Source organism: Palaemon carinicauda, chromosome 5, assembly GCF_036898095.1.
Source record: "Palaemon carinicauda isolate YSFRI2023 chromosome 5, ASM3689809v2, whole genome shotgun sequence".
NCBI lineage: Eukaryota > Metazoa > Arthropoda > Malacostraca > Decapoda > Palaemonidae > Palaemon > Palaemon carinicauda.
In genome coordinates this window covers 176,780,283-176,792,782 of record NC_090729.1, presented here as the reverse complement: position 1 = coordinate 176,792,782, position 12,500 = coordinate 176,780,283, and the positions used below count along the sequence as shown (strand labels likewise).

The following is a 12,500-nucleotide window of genomic DNA, read 5'->3' as shown; positions in this document are numbered from 1 at the left end:
AAAAATTTAGATCACATAAGCCAGTTTTTAGATTATTTAAATACAAAGCATCGTAACATAAGATTTACGAAAGAAAATGAACAGGATGATACTTTGCCTTTTCTCGATGTCTTGGTTTCTCGGAAACATAATACCTTTGAGACCTCAGTATTTCGAAAAAACAAAAAAAAAAAAAAAACACTTTTACAGGACTAAACGCTCATTTTTTAAGCTCAGAACCAAAAATCTTCAAAATTAATTTGATAAAAACACTGTTATATAGATGTTATCATGTATGTTCAACTTATCTGGGGTTTCATGAGGAAGAAAATTTTCTAAAATAATTTTCTATTACCAATGGGTTCCCTCTGAACCTCTATTATAAGTCAAGAAGTTTTTAGATAAAATTTAGTCAAAATTTAACAATTCAAACAGTCAGTAAGAAAAAGTTATATGTCTCCTTTCCGTACTATGGTTATGTTTCGGAGAGACTAAGAACAGAGGTTATGAGTGTTGTGGGGAAATGTTATCCCCACATAGATTTAAAACTAATTTTTACTAACAAGTTCTCAGTTGGCTCACTGTTTAACCCTGGATAGGTACGGTGGGTCGTTTGCGACCCCGAGCGTCAAAAAAAAACAGGTTTTTCTCACGTGACTCACCCCTGTGACTGAATTTGTGGGTGATCGACCTGCAGGAGGTGTCTCCCCTACACGCTCTAATAGTGTCCAGATGTGCATTGCTGTAGCTGTACTCCTTCCCCGATTTCTGAGACGCGTCGGGGTCGTTCGCGTCCGAGTTTACCCTTCTGAGGTAGTTTGCATAATTATCAAAGTTATTACGTATTATGAAATTGTCGTAGAATGGTGCAACTTGTATAGGTTATCAGTTGTGGAAAGTCTTGGTGGATTGTTTGGCTACCATGTGCATGTTTTTTTTTTTAGTTAAAATGTCGTTCATCACCACGAGGACCATTTTACCGCGAGTGCCCCTTTTTCATTTTTTTTTCATTTTTTTGCCAAGTCATTTTTCCGTAAGATATTGCCAAATAGTGTCGTAAAACTTTTGCTTGTTTAGTGTTGGAAAGTGTGTCTAGATGATCTGGCTACCCATGCATGACTTTGTTTTTGTCAGATACGACGTAGTTATTGGTATATTGGGTATTTAACTGCGGTTACCAATTTCTGTTTTTTTTCAATATTTGTAAAAATTACTACGTAGTAAGGAATTGCCGTATATTATTCATTTTTTTTTCATGTTTATGTGTTAGAAAGTGTGCCTTGATGGTTGGGCTAACACGTGCATGTCTTTTTTTTTATCTGAGATGTCGTATATTAGAATGTCGGGCATTTTACCGCGAGTGTCCCTTTTTAATTTTTTTTAATTTTTTTGCCAAGTCATTTTTCCGTAAGATATTGCGAAATAGTGTCGTAAAACTTTTGCTTTTTTAATGTTGGAAAGTGTGTCTAGATGATCTGGCTACCCATGCGTGATTTTGTTTTTGTCAGATACGACGTAGTTATTGGTATATTGGGTATTTAACTGCGGTTGCCAATTTCTGTTTTTTTTCAATATTTGTAAAAATTTACTACGTAGTAAGGAATTGCCGTATATTATTGATTTTTTTTTCATGTTTATGTGTTAGAAAGTGTGCCTTGATGGTTGGGCTAACACGTGCATGTCTTTTTTTTTATCTGAGATGCCGTATATTAGAATGTTGGGCATTTTTCCGCGAGTCCCCCTTTTTATTTGTTTTGCATTTTTTTGCTTAGTCATGTTACCGTAAGGAATTGGCAAGTAGTGTCGCAAAACTTATATTTTTATAGTGTTGGAAAGTGTTTCTAGATGATCTGGCTACCCATGCCTATTTTTTTTTTTAGCCAGATATGGCGTATATATAAGTATGTGTTCGATTTTCCTGTGATTGCCATTTTTTCGTTTTTTCCCATTTCTTTCAAAATTACTACGTACTAAGGAACTATCACAGAGTAATATTTCATTTATATGTTTATTTGTCGGAAAATATGCCTTGATGGTTTGCCTAGCACGTGGCTGAAATTTTTTTTTTCTGAAATGCCGTATATTAGAATGGCCATTTTTCCACGATTGCCCCTTTTTATTTGTTTTGCATTTTTTTTGCTTAGTCATGTTACCGTAAGGAATTGGCAAGTAGTGTCGCAAAACTTATATTTTTATAGTGTTGGAAAGTGTTTCTAGATGATCTGGCTACCCATGCCTATCTTTTTTTTAGCCAGATATGGCGTATATATAGGTATGTGTTCGATTTTCCGGTGATTGCCATTTTTTCGTTTTTTCCCAATTCTTTCAAAATTACTACGTACTAAGGAACTATCACAGAGTAATGATTCCTCTAGATGTTTATTTGTCGGAAAATTTTGTTTACTTTTTTTTTGATTGAATATCATCAAATTTTTTTAGCTAAAATATTGTTTTACATTTTTTTTTCGATTTTATTTCCCTTCAAAAAAAATTTTTTGGGTCAGAATTTTAATTTTATAGTCGTAAAATAATCGACAATTATCCAGCAACCCGCCATACAATTTTTATGCATATCCAATAATAATTAGATTAGTAAATAACACCTTGAAATTGACATACCCTTCCTACATTTCAAGTGGCAGATTAGGGAGTCTGAGTCAGTGTGGTTGGCGGCCATTTTGTGGACATATCCGAAGCGTAAGCTGCCCTATCTATATATATTCTTGTTCCCTATAGAATTTGTGATATTTTGGTGTATTTTTACCTGCATAAATATCATATTATATATTAAATATATGTATTTTTTTACAAAATTTTCAAGTACTCAAAAAATTACCTTTAGATATGGCCCCTGATATAAATGTAATTTACAAAATAATGAAGATTTTTTTACATATTTCTATTTTAGGATAACATATGTTTATTCCCTAAAAAAATTAGCCACTTCCTATTTCATTTGGGTACCCAAAAAAATTCATGAAATTTGGACAATTTTTTTTGGCCAAAAAAAGTTACCCTTTTTTTCTCATTTCAGATCTTCACCTCCATGGGTCTGACTTCATCCAAAATACATCAAGATGTGTCCTAAACATTCAAGAATCAATTCCTAAAAGGATTTGTGTATATATGTATAAACTTTTTTTTTATGAATTTTTATGTCAGGTCTTTTTTTTTTTCTACTTAATTTTTTAAAATATTTATAATAAATAGTTTTTCTGCAGATGAGTAGTATTTATCTTTACAGTTGTTTTAAGCATTCATTGAAGTTTTTTTTGGCAAAAGAAAAAAGGAGGTTACTGCAAAAACTGATTTTTCAAGAATTTTTTTTGGCGTCGGGGTCGTTCGCGTCCGAGTATACCCTTAAAGGGGTGTCCGAGGACCGTACCTATCCAGGGTTAAATATAAGGAGAGTCTACCTACTCCCTTGTGTTCCGGTGTCATATACACTTTTCAATGTGCACTCTGTAATGAGTGCTACACTGGAAGCACATCTAGACAGCTTCAGTGTAGGATTTCGGAGCACATGGGGAGATCGGTACGAACCAATATACCATTAAGTAAGAAACCAACTTCAGCTATTTATGACCACGCATTTAAATCTGGTCATGCCATTTCTAAGGAAAATTTCAAAATTACAGACAGACATAGTAACGTCAGCCAGCTGAGAATCTTGGAGTCTTTATACATTTTTAAGACAAAACCCAGCTTGAATGAGGGCTTACCTGTTCAGTTATCGGTGACCCATTGATCCGTTTGGTCTGTGGGTTGCTGGTCTGGATGGGTGGTCATCTGGTCTGCGGGTTGCTGGTCTGGATGGGTGGTCATCATCTCCTGCGGGTGACTAGGTATATTAGTTATTGAGTCTTTTATATAGTTATATAGTTGTGTGAAATAAGTCTTTTTTAAAGTTTTATGATTGGTCGATTTTAGAGCTAGTTGATCAGTTCATGAAAGTGTATCTTCCTAACTATGTACTTAGGATGATTTTATTAATTTTATTAATTTTACACATGATAATTGCAGATAGGCTGAAGATGACATAAGTTATTTCGAAAGCTCCCGATTAAAGATGATAGCAGCATTGACTATTTTATTCCTACTTATATATAGTGTGTATATATATGTATATATAAATATATATATATAACACTATATAAATATAAATATGTATATATATAGTATGTATATATATATATATATATATATATATATATATATATATTTATATATATTTATATATACATATATATACACACTATATATATATATATATATATATATATATATACATATATATACACACTATATATATATATATATATATATATATATATATATACATATATATATATAAAGATTATATATATATAAAGATTATATAGACATATATATGTATATATGTATATATATATGTATATATATATATATATATATATATATATATATATATATATATATATATAATCAAATTTAATAAATAAATCAAGTGGATTGAACCGATTATCACTCCGTTGCCCTTGCTCTTGTCTATTACGCATGATTACCGATTCGGAAATTTTTTTATCAAAGGGCTGTTTATGAAATCAGGGTTTAAAATCTTAAGGTAATTACCTTAGTTTGAGGTAATTTGCACAGTTTCAATGAAATTTTCAAGGTAATTCTAAGGTAATTTCGGTTTTACTAGCCTCAAATTTAAGGAAATTGGAAAAGATAGGCTAATCTAAGGTAAAAAGCAGCAGCATCTAAGGTAATGGCAACATGCTCAAGTTTAAACCCTGTTTATGATATTTTTACTAACATGACTTCAGCATTCAGCCACAAATACTTTACGATTTCAAATTAACTCTGTCGCGAGAATACAGACAGGAGGGAAAATTCGTTTTACAAAAGCGGCTTTGCATAAGTCAATAGAATAAAGAAAATAAACTTAATCTATTGTTTATTGTAGGGGATGCGAGTTCATTTTGATTCCACTGTGCATATTCATGACAATATCAAGTAACAGAAATGGTTTTTACACTTAATGCTCGTGACTATCATAAATTTGCTTTCAAATGATGAATCACGAGTAGCTTTTAACTTCTGAGCAAGAGGACCGTCGTAGGAAAACTTGAAAAAATCAAAATAACTTAATAAAGGATGAAACAACAAAGATATCCGACAACAATATTTTTTTCCCACCCATATGTTGAGTTTAACAGTCAAACTTTTTTACGTACAAACACCAGGATTTACAAATCTTTTTTGGGGGGTGGGGTGGGGTGGGGTGTGGGGGGGGGGGTGACCTCACCCCCGAGTCCGCTAGTGTGTCATCTCTTAATACAAGGTTATTCCTTCTATATTGGTTAAACATCAGTTTACAAAAGAAGGAAATAATAAAATATCTCGGAGTTCTAGAATTGTTATAAAATAGTAGCTATGGTATTAAACTGTCCCTGCAGTAGAAAGTCAATAATTGCTAGGCTCCGTCCACACACACAAGCTTTGCTCAACGAACTTTGTGGGTGACGTCAGAAGCAAAGTATTCTCTATAGACCTTGGTCAGAAGCGTAGAAGCAGAGAGCAAAGTTCGGTATAGTTTTTTTTTCGTATGATTACTTAGGTCACGAAAGCTCTGCTCGCTGGTGGTTAAATACTTGGGGGGGGGGGGGGGGGGGGGGAATGTCATTGCCTGACGTACGAAGATACATTTCTCAACAATGCCAATATGTCTTTTTTTTCTTTTTTTTTAAATCTTCTACTTTAAAGTTGAAACATGTGACATGTCAAAAGTTTTATTGGTCTCCCGTGTGGCAACTTTATACTTGATAGTTGTATAAACAACACCCTTTCAGACATTGGGAAGTGAGGGTCGATCAAAGTTTAAACTCAAGCATGTGTCATGTGGCCATTACCTTACATGCTACTGCTTTTGACCTTAGATTACCTTAAAACTTTTCTAATTTCCTTAAATCTCAAGCTAGTAAAACCAAAATTACCTTAGAATTACCTTGAAACCATGAAAATTACCTCAAACTAATTTATTTCTCTTGAAAATTTAAACCCTGGGGCCTATGCTTGTCGAGATCATGAAGCTATTTTTTTAAGTTTCCCAACTTTTTGTTGGCACAATCAACAATAAATGAAGAGGTGCAGTGATATCTAAAATAGCTCTGGGCACTAATATTGATAATGTTATTGCAGAAGAAATGAAGCAAAAACTATATTTTTCCCACAGATAGCATAGACGTGACAGGCGAGAAATGCGGTAAATTTATAGCAATTCGAAGAAATCTTATTTTCTTACGCCTTCATAGATCTCTCTGCAAGTTTGGAGTATAATTTTACACAAACTTTGATTAGAAATCCTTGAATTGAAGTCCTGTATACAATTGTATACTGTGTTGGTGATTGTAGGTTATAGTTTCGAGCTAACATTGTAAAACATATTTGGATCAATTCTAATGCAATTTAAAAAAAACTAGTTCCGATTCAATTTATGACTCCTATAGTATTTACAATATGCACGACTTCCCAAATTTAGCCTCCATTGCAAATATTTTCGGCATCAAATTTTCTTCCCTTTTTTCTAGCACAGCAATAACTATACACAAGTACAAATGTTAATTTTCTTGTAACCCATAATCAGTCTTGCTGCCGTCAACAAGCTCTCTCTGCTCACCGTCATTGTATGGACGCAAGCTTAAAAATCTTTGCCAAACTTCGTTCGATGAAATACAAAATTCGCCGAACAAACTTCGGTTGTGTGGATGGAACCTACAATATTGAACAGTCTTTAAAAAGGTCCATATAAAAAAAATGCAGAATTTTCTGATCACAATTTATAAAATCATTGAAATGTTTTGTTTTTATAACAAAATGAGCTTTGAAAGGCAATTCTTAAACTGCGTTAAGTATTTGCCCTCGACTCTAGTGGTCTTTCCATACCTACTGCTACCGCTGTTAGCTCCATACACACTTTAATATCTTTGTAAGTTTTTTTCCCAAGGTACGAACTCTAACCTTAAGGTTTTATATCCCAATAGAACCCTTAAATAAACATTGATCAAGGAAGATGATTTCAAAGTAACATTTGCTACCTTGAGAGCAAATATGCTCGTTTTATTTAACAGGTTAACTTCATAATTTCTTGAATGATTAGTAACCAGTATTCTTAGTCTTCCAATCTTTGAAAAAAAAAAAAGAAGTTTTTGAAATACCAATACTCCCAATATTTATAAACTTCCTTACTACCCAGAAATATTAATTCACCTAAGACGAAGATAAGCGAAGCGAGCTCTAGCTAGTTAAACATTGTAGTTTAAAATTTGATGCTTCAGTTTCTTACTCCGTACAAGGAAACCTTTGTATGGGCGCTACATACAACCCAAAGACTAACAGCCTCTTAAGTTTTAAACTCAAAATAGATCCGAAAACCAAAATACTTTAGAATGAAACATTAGCTAATTACAGGAATAGTCAATACCCTAACCATTTACACAAACTAGAGTTACAAGACTAACCAATCCTATTACCAAACTGATCGACGATCCTGGCATTAGCCAACACCAAATGGTACACTACTGTCCTCATTATCATAAAGGATGTTAAATATATCTGAACCTTAAATTCTCAAACAAATTAGTTTCATCGAGTACTGTTGCATCATTACACATGTCAGATTTTTTTTTTTTTTAGAAACTAATCTACTTATTCTTCAATCAGCGAGTATTCAAGGCAATAACGTTTCTCTCATTTTAAATTACAGTTCAATAACGTAGACAGTTTTTCATATAACTGCTCCCTTACACCTAAATCAAGTTGCCATGAAGTTTCCCTTATTAAAATGCTATGTAAATTTTTAACCAGAATTATTTTTGAAGAAAAATAAGCCGAATTTGACCAATTAAACCAAATTAAACCTTTAAACCGAAGCATATTTACCATTTCATTTTAAAAAAAGTTAAGGTTGGCTGAATTTGACCGTTTAAAAAATTAATGTTAAACTTTCAAACCGAAGCAAATTCACCGTTTCTTTTAGACCAAATAAATTTCCTTGAATTTGACAGATTGACAAACTAAGAATAGGCTGTCAAACATAAGCAAATTCACCAAGTCATTTGAAACAAAATACAGTACCAGCTTAAAGATACAAATAGAACAATCACGAAGGTAATTTATTTTGATATATACAATTAAGCCTTTAGGCCTTACTAGTCTCTTTGAAAAAAAAAATAACTAAAAAAATTAAGTCTTTGTATAGACAAAATAAAAAATCAAATAGTCGCTTAAATATGAACCGAGTGGCTCTCAATCACTTAAATATGAACTGAATAGATCAATATGTACTCATATCTACTGAAGGATGTTTATAAATTTTTCATAAAATAATAAAAGATATACAAAGTCAACCAAAATAAGTTTAATGTTACACAATGGCTACCTTTCCAGGATTTTTAAGCCCGAATTTCCAAAATTTTAATTTCAGCAATCTATTCTATAAAATTATTCAGCGTTAATTGTCACCTCTAAAAAAAAAAAATACAGCCATAACAATTGGCAACTTTAATATTTTCGTTGGAAGTCAATAACCCATTTACCACAATATCCAACAATAGCCTATTTTCCCAAATCTTCCCAGTACAACCAGAATTTTGAAAGTATAAAATGGATATCTTTACCCAAATATTTATCGATTATCTCCCCAGGAATTCCAGTAATATTCCAAGAAGTATCATATACAAGTGTATTATATCTTCACAGGATTCCCAGCAACATATCCAACCAAGCCAAATTAGTCCTTAAGTCGAAGTTATTCTGAGGGCGTTCCAACCAATCTGAAAAGCATAAAGTATCAGAAAAGTTTCACGTAGAAGTATAGTATACCTACATAGATGACTATCTTGGCAGCCTGTATCATTAATAGAATGTCCAATTTCATTAAAGTATACATGCATATACTTTCTAATTAATAAACCAAGATTAATTAGAAAATTTGGAATAAATATTAAGTATTGAAACCAATGTAGTTAAAACATTAATTTTGTAACTTTGTTTAGTTTGAAGACTTGGCATAAATAGTTTTAATATAATAAAGTAATTTTAAAAACTGATAAGTTAGATTTGAGATCAACAGGCTTCAAGTAAAATTTAGGACTAAAAGTACAAACAGTTGGACACTGACCTTCTTGAACGAAGTGGTTAAAAAGCAAGCCTCCCTATAGCGCACGGCAGACCTCTACGGTCTACCGTGCGCTATAGGGAACGTCCTCCCACAATTGGGGGCGCCGCCCCCAATCGGGGAGGACTGGCTTGCTTGGGATTGAACAAAAAAACAAATTTCAAAACTTTACTTGCCTTTTAGTTCAGATTGAAAAATACGTCACTTTATTCCAGCGTTGTCACCAGTCCGTCTCCTGTGTATTCAGAAACATTGTGGTCTGCACGCAAGGAAAATGCATTGTCTCCAATTCTTGGGAAAGATGCCCATCCAGATAACCAGGAACCACAGGACTTTCTCTGAAAGCACAAATAAAACGGTAAAATCAAGTCAGTATAGAGAAAATCTTAAAAAGTATTTTAAATCATTCAACAAGTGATGTTAAAACCATGCATTATAGCAATTTCACCGTGCAGAAATAATTTAAACTTTTAAAAATTTCAACAGCACACCTAAAAACAACATAGCATTACAAACTTAAAAGCAAACGAAAGGTTTTCTTACTTACCGACAATAACCAGGAGCTGCCCTCCACTGTACACCGGTTATCACCAACCACCCAACTGTTCGAAATATCGCCAAGGCAGCCTGAAGAAAGCTTCGCTGTGTCAAACCAAGGACTCTAAACAGGGGAAGGCGGCAATTGTAACAACGCAACGGTCAGTCGATTTGTCCATTTCTCAAAAGACAGCTTTACGTAGGGCGAGAATAAAAGGTATTACAGAATCGTCGACTTATTTCTTATAACTGCTATGCGTTCGCGTTACCGATAATTACACTATCTGGCTCTATTACATATATGTCGAATATATATATATATATATATATATATATATATATATATATATATATATATATATATATATATATATATATATAATTTCAAATAAGCCATAAATTTTAATACATTAATGTCTGGATTCTCTTAACGATCTCGGGATCAGAGTTTTGAGGCGAAATCACTCAAAGGTCCCAAGGTCGTTAAGAGAATCCAGATTTAATGTATTAGAATATATGGCTTATTTGAAACATGAAACACGTTTAAATATGCAGAATTTATCATATATATATATATATATATATATATATATATATATATATATATATATATATATACACGCTTATTGTAGTAACCAAAAATAAAAACTTCATCGTTGGTGTCCAAAATATATCGTACTGTAGCAGCCTGCAGTTTTCACAGAAGGTGCTCACATCATCAACTAAAATTTTCTTCTTACAAGAATTACCCTAATAAAATTGTATTACTGTGACTGAAACAACTATAATATATTTCTCGATTTATCCATAATATTAAACTATAAAGATCCCAACAAATTGAAAACTTCGAAAGGAATGATGCCCATAAATGGATACTTAACAGTATTGGTAAATGTTAATTAAGCATGCATTGCATTAGTTAATGTAATTTTTGGAAGGAAAGAAGTAAATGTAATATTTTTTTAGGTAACTGTATATATATATATATATATATATATATATATATATATATATATATATATATATATATATATGTATGTATATATATATATATGTGTGTGTATATATATATATATATATATATATATATATATATATATATATATATATATATATATATATATATATATATATATATATATATATATATTATACAATGTACTATTATTATTAGGGATCATCTCTCAAAGGGAAGATTATTATGGATGTCTTATAAGTGTGAAATCAAGAGTAGATTCAGCAACTTCAGAAGGGGAGAAGGATTGGAAATCATAGACAAAAAGTATGACTGTTAAACTCGGCATATAGGCGGAAAAATATTCATTTTGCGAGTTATCTTTATTTTCAGGTTTCCTCCTTTATCAAGTTATTTTGTTTTTTATAACTTTGCCTACGACGGTCCTCTTGCTCTAAAGTTAAAAATTATTTGTGATTCAACGATTAAAAGTAAATTTAGCATATTCACGAGCATTAGCGTCAAAATCATTCTAATTAAATACTTGATATTGTAATAAATATGTAAAGAAGAGTTGAAATGAAAGCGTATGCCCTTTAATGAACAAGTGGTTTAAGTTATCTTCCTTTTGTAATAAATGTTATGCATAGCCGTTTTCATAAAACAAATTCCCCCCCACCCTGTGTTTTTATTTTTGAGTCAGAGTTAGTTTGAAAACAGTAACTATTTGTGGCTGAAAGCATGAGAGCATGGATCCACTATAATTATATATATATATATATATATATATATATATATATATATATATATATATATATATATATATATATTTATATAATTTATATATATATATATATATATATATATATATATATATATATATATATATATACAATGTTAAAAATTTACACTAAAAAACGACAGATATCTGGCAATATTTATTTCAGGAGTTTTACCGTCTTATCAAATGGATATATTGACGCGAAGGAGTAATATTACGGTTCATTATATCACTGTAGGTAATTTTGTTAATACTATCATTTCAGTAAAGAGTAGTTTTCTTTCTTTCTTCATATCTTGCATGCAGTGATTAGCCCATTCATCCCTAGCACCGCAATTTCTGTATTTAATCTTTTAGGTTAACCAGTTGCACAAGGAGACACTGACCTGGTCTTCAAGTTGGCAACACTGTGTGTGGCAAGTTGACAACAATGATGTCATTTGGTGGTTTGACCTAGCCCTTGCTTCAAGAATATCTTAATAATCATCTGCTTGTATTATTACATTTTCATCTCAGGGGATTTACTCCCTTTTTTTAATCTAATTCTTTTACGTCTATCAGAAATCTATGGCTGATCTGGGCTTTCAAAACAGAATCTTATTTCGCATATTTGATGTTAAGAACAACATTAAGGTATAAATTTCTTTCCCATCTCTATACATAGTTACAAGAACTCATGATCGATCATTAAAACGAAATAATTTCCCCTAATATGACAATCTGTTTATTGATACTGTACCACATACGCTGATATTTCAATTGTGAATATAATATATATTTACAGCATCAGTTTCACGTCAATGTAAGTATGACTATTATAAAAATATGACATGCGGCATGTAGTTATACATTTGACATGATACATGTAATTAAACATTTGACAGGAGACATGTAGTTATCAAGTTACCAGGGATGTCATGATATTCGTTCATTAAGAAGTATATGCACCAGTACACAAAGCATTCAATTTCTGTAATGTAAAAATAATATATATATATATATATATATATATATATATATATATATATATATATATATATATATATATATATATATATATAAAACTTATTTCATTGTAACTAAGGTGC

General features: G+C 31.5%; 1 long non-coding RNA gene across 1 annotated transcript; it reads right to left on the bottom strand.

Annotated features, from left to right (window-relative positions):
* Positions 1–8,362: 8,362 nt before the first annotated feature.
* On the bottom strand, positions 8,363–9,734 carry LOC137640673 (uncharacterized). The gene is made up of 3 exons (XR_011044444.1): positions 9,687–9,734; positions 9,316–9,477; positions 8,363–8,795 (listed from the first exon to the last, which is right to left on the bottom strand). It is a non-coding gene; the product is annotated as an uncharacterized lncRNA (long non-coding RNA).
* Between the last annotated feature and the right edge of the window lie 2,766 nt (positions 9,735–12,500).